The 8,944-nt window shown below is 46.9% G+C and overlaps 1 long non-coding RNA gene across 1 annotated transcript; it reads right to left on the reverse strand.

Annotated features, from left to right (window-relative positions):
* Positions 1–225: 225 nt before the first annotated feature.
* Positions 226–4,730, reverse strand: LOC130542194 (uncharacterized). Its single transcript, XR_008956569.1, has 2 exons — positions 4,692–4,730; positions 226–2,879 (listed from the first exon to the last, which is right to left on the reverse strand). It is a non-coding gene; the product is annotated as an uncharacterized LOC130542194 (long non-coding RNA).
* Positions 4,731–8,944: the final 4,214 nt, after the last annotated feature.

Genomic DNA, 8,944 nt, shown 5'->3' on the forward strand with positions numbered 1-8,944 from the left:
CCTGTTGCATATTTTGATTTTGTGTAAAGAGGACTGAAATATAATTTTTATGTAATAATGAAAAACTTCTGAAAACATCAACTGATGTTAAATTGTTTGCAAAATCAAAATCCTTACCAGAAAGTATTGTAACATTAAAAAGAAAGTTCTTCGGAAACAATGACTCATGAAAGAGTGTCAAATGCCATATGCTTAAATGCTGAATCACGCCAAGAAAATCTCAGTGGTTTGGAACATTATTTTTATTACTGGTTTAGTGATATTTTAGAAAATCCAAATATGTAACTAAAATTGCTAAAAGCAATACATTAAAATAATAAGTAGTTTAGGCTTTTATTGTACACAGGCTGTATTTTGATGAAAAAAATTCCTATCTGTCTCTTATTTTCCTAAAAACTCAAGGCAACACCAGTTCTCACTTGCAATTCCTGTTTTCCTAATAATCTTACCTTCCGAATTGAGTTGTAGTCTGAAGCATTAAGAACAAAGATTTTGCCTCTGGCTCTTATCTAAAAAGGCAAATAGGAAAATTATTACCTATATATTCCTGTATAGAAAGAGAAATATAAAGAAAATTCCTTAAACTATTTTAATCTTCATGGAAGTTCAGAGAATCAGGAGGTGTCTGTATCATTACCATTATTTTCAAAACCAAAGCCCAATGGAAAAAGAAAAGACACAGATTGCCTTTGAAGCTGCGTTCCGTCCATCACTAGTTGTGTAACTGTGGGCATCTTATTAAAGACCTCCATTTTGTAATTTGTAAAATGCAAGCCCTTTCTATTAATGTCTTCAAAAGATTGTTGGAGGTAGCGAATTATACAATACGTGTGAAAATGCTAGGCACAGTGTCAGGGTATGGTCACGGAGGCTTCAGAAATGAAAAGACTGAGTTTTTAGATTTTTTTTACCCTTTTCCCTAAATTCACAGTTTGTAAATTTTAAATACATTATATTTTCCAAAGCAAATCATGGAATTTTATAATACATTCGATTCTACTTTAAATGGCTCTTAACCACAAGTTTGTTTGGACAGTGCAGTCTATTAAGATCAATCATATTAAAAAACTAACAAAATACCAATTTGAAATCTCACAGTGAAATGCACTAGCAAAGAACTCAAAGATAGAGAAATCTATTGTGAGAAGTGCCTAATATAAGTCATTTTGGTGCAAGCGATATCCAGAAGTAGAAGAGAATAGGCCACTCTGATGTGCCCAGTGAATTGGTATCCAGGGGATAAACTGTGCATTTATAATTAAACCCAAACTAGCCTCCTCTGCTTGTGATCAAGAGAGGAAGGACAGTGATGGCCAAAAATGTAGCTTTCCCAGTGTGAGGATGGAGCTTTCTTCTGTAGTGTGTTTCCGGAAGGATGCTTGAGCCACTGAGTCAAATCGAGGCCTTCACATTCTAAGGCAGTTGGTTTCCTCGGATTCTGATAAATTCAACATAAGGAGATTGTTTATCAGTCTGAAGAGATAGGGCCACTGGACATCGGTGTGGCCGATGGAGTAAGAACTTCTGAAAATCCTCTACTCCGAGAAAGCAACGAGAACATTGGCAACAGCGATCAGAAGAGACTTGATTTTCAGAGCTCAGGAAACGAACCAAAGACAACAATCCGGGGAATGTTTATTAAAAAACAAACAAACAAACAAAAAAAACCAACCAAACAACAAACTGCCTAATCTTGGGAAGAACAGCAAGTTTTGTGGAGTTTTAATGTAACTTTTCCGATTTCCCCTCCTGCTCTCTCAGCTGTGTGGTAGCCTTGGAAACAACACACGATCTCGGGGAAAACTGGCAGTCTGGCAGCCACCGACGGCACAAACCCAATTCCCAGACAACTGTCATTATTTTAACTGTCTGTGGTTCCCAGAAGACCCCACTCACCAGCCTTGTCTTGATCTGACCTGCTCCGAGATCACTGAGAACAACAGCTTTTTGGAGGCTGTTTGTTGGGTTTGTTGGAATGGCTCAGGCACCATTTTCATTTTTCCAGTGGCTCGAGGTGGTGGGTAACTGCACGCCCAGCAGGAGGCAAACCAAAGAGGTTAAAAGGGAAAGCTGGAGGAGCAGGTGTCTTGAGGGGGATTTCTAATGCTCTGGCATATTCCTGGGCATCTGGAAGGCTGCACGCCGGCAGGGAGCCCTGCTCATGCCCAGAGCGACGCCCATGCTCATGGAAGACCCAAGGCATGGAAGCTCTCCCGCCTGGCTGACCCCAAGACTCTGCTCGAGTAGAGAGTGAGGCCGAGGCAGACTTCTCAAACACCTGGCTGAGTCTTGAGGGCAGACCTGAACCCCAGCACGCAGCCCAGCAGCAGAGACTGAGAGACTTGCTGCTTCCAGGCATTTAAGGAAATTTCCCTCGAATCCTTAGCTGATCAAGACACTAAGTAAACACAAACAATACAGACCCTACAGAACTGGCTCTGGAAATTCATGAACAAGGAACGACAAACATATAGTGTGCATAGGGATCTGATTTCCAGTGTTGACACGACGTTATTTAAAATTCCCATTTTCAACAAAAATGACTCTACGTGCAAAGGGATAGGAAGGTCTGACCTATACAAAGGAATAAAAGCAGTCGGAAGACACCATTCCCGAGGAAGCCCAGATCCTGTGCTTCGAAGGCAAAGGCGGCATTCGCGTGGGTAGATGAGGCCCTCTACCCCCAAATCCTCACCCATCAAGAACTTCAGGACGCGAGCTTACCTGAAAGTGGAGTCTCCACAGGTGGAAATCGCGCAGTTACCGTGAGGTTATCCTGGCTTGGGTGGGACCTATGGGTATTCGTCAGCCTCTGTTCAACCCCAGCAGAACACGCATGTTTCTAAAGAGCGGATGGAACATTCTCCAGGATAGATAAGCTGTAAAATGGGACCGTTTTCAAAGTTAAAAGTACTGAAATCATGAGATACCAACTCTGATCACAGTGGAATGAAATTAGAAATCAGCAACAGAAGAAACATGAGGAAATTCACAGTATCGTGGAATGTCTAGAAAAAGCAAATCCACAGAGATAGGTGTTTCCAGGGGCTGGGGGTGGCGGGGATAGAGGGGTGTTGCTACTAGTGGGTAGGGGATTTCTGTTCTTTGGTGTGAAAATATTTGGGACATACATAGCGGTGACGAACGCACAGCTCTGTGAACCCGCGTACTGAAGACCTTTGAGTATACACTTTCTAAAATGTGAATTTCATGGTATATTTTTATCTCATTTTTAAAAATATATGAGAAAAAAGGCATAGCCATGAGCAGAGAACAGACCTTATGACACACACACAAACTCTCTCTCTCTATTTAACAGGCACACTTATGGCTAGAAATGGAACCGTTTTCACGGGAGCAGCGCAAACTTGTTTCCCGCATTTCGAGCAACCTTGATTTTGTAACAAAACCCACAACGGCATTCATTCTATAATTGTTTGTTTAAAACATACTGATTCAGTGAAACCCGTTGAGTCTTGAATGCCTGCTCATTTATGTGGCCGTCATGAAATCCCCCCAAAGTCTTCCCAGGCTTCATCATAACAGGATTTGACACATTTGGGCAATTCTTTGCATACTGTTCACATCACCTCATTTCATCCTCGCAACAGCCCTTTCAGTCATACTCAGCACTTTTGTTCTCATTTTATGTATGAAGAAAATAAAGAACTAAAGCCTTGAAGGGTCATATTCAAGCTATCCTAATAAACCGTTGGTAGACGTGGTAGCTGTCTGCTGACCCCCACTCTTCAATTTCTTCCAAAACACACAGAAGCTAAGAAAAGTGTCTATTAATTGAAATGCCTGGTGAGAACATTTCTCCTACTGGCTTACAAAAGTCAGGCCAATATGTAGTTTCACTGTCTTGAATGAAATGTTCCCTCAGCTTTATTTTTTCATGCCATCCTTCTCTGAACGATTTGAAGGACCTTTGGTATCTATCAGGTGACATGATGACACAGACTGCTCAGAACTGCCCTGTTACTTTTTTTTTTTTTTTAAAGATTTTATTTATTTGACAGAGATAGAGACAGCCAGCGAGAGAGGGAACACAAGCAGGGGGAGTGGGAGAGGAAGAAGCAGGCTCATAGCAGAGGAGCCTGATGTGGGGCTCGATCCCAGAACGCCGGGATCACGCCCTGAGCCGAAGGCAGACGCTTAACCGCTGTGCCACCCAGGCGCCCCTGCACTGTTACTTTTTAAACAGACATTTCGATGCTGGCACGTTCGCAGATGAAAATCCGTTAACATGCAGGCTGTGGACGTCTGTTTGCAGACTCTACCGAGGACACGTGGAGAAGTCATTATGAATAAAAATAGGCCTCGTCCTCACACAGATTCCTTCGCAGAGGCATTCAAAAATCAACAAGAACGCTGCCCTGAGACCTGGCCCCGGGGAGGGGACACTCTGTCCTGAGGTGACAGGTATTGACGGGGGAGATCTGGGAAAGCCTGGAGCCCTGTTAAGCTGGGCTTCCAGTAGTTTCTATAAGCGGTGCTTCTTCTGTGCCACCTGGATTTACTTGGCGGTGCCCCTGGAATCTCTGAATGGACCCAGCTTCCGTTGGAGGGCTCCTGCGACTGGATCGACTGACATCACCCGGGGAGCTGGCCCACGGGAAGGGCCCGAAACCCAACCCCACCCTGAGTCAGAGGTGGGGAATCCCTGGAGGTTTGTTCCCATGACTCACCGCTGCGATCTGCAAACGGCCGCTGGCTGAAATGCCTCCAGAGTGTTTACTTACCACGGTTCCTTTGCCCCTGCCACTCTGGTCTGATTTTGATTTGGACTAAAACAAAACACGAATGAGAACAAAATGTGACAGGGCCCTTGCCCTTTCTGCAGAAGGTCAGAATCGTTGGCGAGTCCTGTGCGAGCTTCGTGTTTACAGGGAACATGAAACTCCAGGAAACTCGGGCAGGACTGATAAATGTGTAGGAGGAGGCAGTAAAAGCCAGGCGAGCTGGGCCTGTGTGGGGGGCAGCTTTTATATAATTGTAGTAAAAACATGTTTATTTGTCCCATTCTTAAACAGAAAGCCTTTGTATTTTATTATTATTTTTAAAGAATGTATTTATTTATTTGACAGAGAGAGACCACCAGCGAGAGAGGGAACACAGCAGGGGAGTGGGAGAGGAAGAAGCAGGCTCCCAGCGGAGAAGCCCGATGTGGGACTCGATCCCAGGACTCTGGGATCATGCCCTGAGCTGAAGGCAGACACTTAACAACTGAGCCACCCAGGTGCCCCTAGAAAGGCTTTTTAAATGATGCCGAATGAGTCCATTCAAGATTTCCTGAAAAAGACTGCTTCAGGTTAACTTTTTTTTTTTAAAGACTTTATTTTTTTAGAGCGGTTTGAGGGTCACAGCAAAATTGAGGGGAAGGCACAGAGATTTCCCATATGCCTCCTATCCTACCCCTCCCATGGCCTCCCCCACTACCAACACCCCCCCACCTGATGGTCCATTTGTTACGGAGAATGAACCTACGCTGACCCGTCAGCATCACCCAGACCCCATAGTGGACACTAGGGTCACTCTTGGTGCTGTGCATTCTGGGGGTTTGGACAGATGCATAAGACATGTATCTACATCCTGGTATCCTATGGGGGTTGTTTCACTGCCCTAAAACCCTCTGTGCTCTGCTGTTCATCGTTCCCTCCCCCAAACCCTGGACACCACTTGTGTTTTCACGGTCTCCGTAGTTTCGCCTTTGCCAGAATGTCAGAGTTGGGTCATGTCAGAGTGGTCTCTTCAGATCGGCTTCTCAGGTTATCCCTCAGAAGGTGTTGGTTAGTAAAACTCATGTGTGACACATTAAGGAAATACTGCCATGACAATGTAATTAGAAACTTGCCATAATTTAGCGCTTCATTATGGTAAAAACTGCATTATTTTTTTCTGGATAACACACTTTTCTAAGAGATAGTGGTAGTTGCAGAAAACTCTACTCACGAACGAGCCGCATCTCCGTGAGTGCACACCGGTGTCCGCGCTTGGACTCCTTGGGAGACGCAGACACTGAGCTGAGGAGGAGGAAGGATCTCAAATACCAGACGACGCTGTTCCAGGCACTGGGTCTGACACAGCCCTGCTCTGCACACCGAGTGTTCTCCCAGGAGCACACACGTGGTGGACGTCAAAGGCCCTGAAGGGCGCTGCCACACAAAGGGAACACAAGGCATACGCGGGGACCTGCGGGCCACAGACAGAAGACGCATGAGCTGTCTCGCTGCAAACGGGGCGCTGGGGGAGCCGAGTCTGCCCCGGAGGCAGGAGCACTGCACACAGCATCAGGGGAGGACTGCGTACGGGTCGGACCGTTCCAAGGCTGTGCGTCACAAGCTCAGATTTAAAAGAAAAGAAAACACGGGACACGTCATCTCGGCTGTTACCGCGGCCCGTGTCCTGGCTCCTGGGAGAGGAGCCCAAGGAGGCGACACGTAGGACCGGAGCCCAGGCCGTGCCTCTGGGAGCTGAGCTGCCCTGTCACCTGGAGATGCCACACCGCACGGTGGTTCTTCCACAGGCACGCCAGAGGCCAGGTCTTTCTGAGAAATTAGAGGCCAGAAAAGGAACCTACAGCCTGGAACGAGGCAGCGCAGCAACCGCGGGCCCCGTGCGCTGCTCGCCCGTCGTCCGCACGGGCCACTTACCCCTCGTCCCCGCAGCGCCGGAGACAGTCCCGCCCACGGTACTGGCTCATGGGAACGTCACGGCGGATTTTGCGAGTGCCACCAGACGCAGAGTGACAAGCGCCTCTCTGTGTCTGTCTGGCACACGCCTTTGGTTGTTCACTGAGAAGGACGTACTGCCTGAACGCTCTCCTGGCGACTTCTTTTGCAAAACTCTGTGTTCCCTCCAGAGTAACAGAAACCAAATCTGGTTGTTTTTCATCGGGGAAAGCTCTTTAGTTGCCGAAATAGGACTCTGGAATGTGGAGTCATTTAGCCTCCTTGGCCGTGGGGTGCTACAGTCTGGCTCCTAGACTGGCCCGCAGGGATCCCCTCCCGAACCTCCCCAACCTCCCCAAGCCGTCTTTCCGTTCTGCTCATGGGTCCAGCCCAGCCACCAGCGCACTCGTTGTCAGTGGTCACCCAGGGTCAGAGGGACTGGAGAAAGTGGGAAGGGGAAGGGAAAGTGTGAGGACAAGGAGGAGGAGGTCGGTCTCGGGGAGAGGGCAGAGAGAACGGGACCCATCGAGGCATCTGCAAGACGCAAGGCCCACGGGTTCCCTTTATTCCTGACCGCTCTTACAGCTTCGTGACACACGCCACGGGCAGGCTGCCCTCTGGCTCCTGTGCTTGTCCTCCACCCTTTCCCACTGATTTGTGGTCAGTGACGCTAACACCCAGGGCCCTGTGCCCTCGGCTCCTGTAGACTTAACCACGGAGGCAGGGGTGATGGGAAGGTGGGAGGCAGGAGACCTCGGGGTATCTGTTCCCTCCTGATATGCCGTGGCATCAAGTTCTAGAGATGCGGTTCCTGCTGAGAGACCCTCCTGTGGCTCCAGAATGTCCGGGTAATAGACACAGGGGCAGCTGGTGGCCAGTGATGGACTGAAAAGGGTATAAACGGGCCCCATTCTGCAAGGCGAGTCCCCACTGAACTCTCTTCAGCAAAACCCTTGGAGAATGCTGTCTGCTTCCTGAATGTATCTGGCTTTCTATTATCTGTAGAGCTTGAGAACAAAGACCACCCGACTATGGCCCATAGAGTACAAAACTCAAAGTTATTGTCCAAGGGAAGTAAATACCCTACTGCTTTTGTTCAGAAACAAAACCACTTTTTTTTGTCTCTTAAAACTTATTTTTCCCCAATGATGTGATAGAAGAGTTGGCAGACTGTGGGTTAATATGCAGACAAAGATGCAGCAGATAAGGACATTTTCATTTTTGTTCAAGTTTTCTGTAAGATCCACCGCATGGAGGGAAAAATCAAGTGCAGAGCTTGTGACGCTTTCTCAGTTAATATGGACACAATCTCGCCATTTTCAGACGATTCTGCAAAATTGAATTGGCCAGGGGTGAAATCCACATATCCTTCTTAATTCCTTCTTTTTAACAGCAGCGAGACATTATTAGCACCGGATGTTTATATAGGGCTTTGCTCATTTCACGGCCTTTCACAGAATTATCGCATTCGATCCTGACTCTGCCCCATGAGTGACTGAGCACCAGCCATGGCAAAGATGACCTGGGGGTCCATCCTACGAGAGACCAAAGGGGCTTCCCCCAGTGGCTTGCACACTCTGGGGGGACGGGCAGATTCAGTGCCAGGGGAGCGTGCCCTGAAAAAGAACAAATGGGTATCTTTGGAGATGACAAAATCCTGCTTAGAAGTATCACAAACCCGAACCCAGTGTATTTCCGAATTATATATAACATATCTGTATTCATTTCTAAAGCAGCCATCCCAGGTTTTTGAAGCAGATTTGACACGATGCTATCAAAAAGCCTGAACTACATTTCAATATTTAACGGACGAAATCCCACAAATAATGCGACAGCCACTGAAGTATTAATACTTGATTTGGGTGTGCCCCACGGGCCAGCACCTGCCATCACGATATCCTGGAAAAGGAACTTCGCCTTCAAACAGATTTCCCCCGTGGTTTCTTTCCAGTCTCTTGGCTTCTGTAGTACGACTCCTGACGTGTCTGTATGAATTTGGTTATGGCTGAGGTAGGACTGTGTTTATCACATTGCCTATGTGTTTCCTCCAAACCAGCACACGTTTCCAAATTCGGTGGCAGTGGTTGAGAGCGTGTCTGAGGAAGGACTTTGCCTTTAGTGCCTTTTGCTGACTGTAAATAAATTGCTTGTAGATCTGAAGACGTCGTCATATCAAACCTAGCTCCGAGCAAATGCTGAATTTCACAAAAAATAACACCACCACCAACAAAAAAACCCTTGGATGTGTCAACTTCTAAAACAAATTGGAA

The sequence above is a fragment of the Ursus arctos genome, unplaced genomic scaffold, assembly GCF_023065955.2.
Source record: "Ursus arctos isolate Adak ecotype North America unplaced genomic scaffold, UrsArc2.0 scaffold_30, whole genome shotgun sequence".
In the NCBI taxonomy this organism is placed as follows: Eukaryota; Metazoa; Chordata; class Mammalia; order Carnivora; family Ursidae; genus Ursus; species Ursus arctos.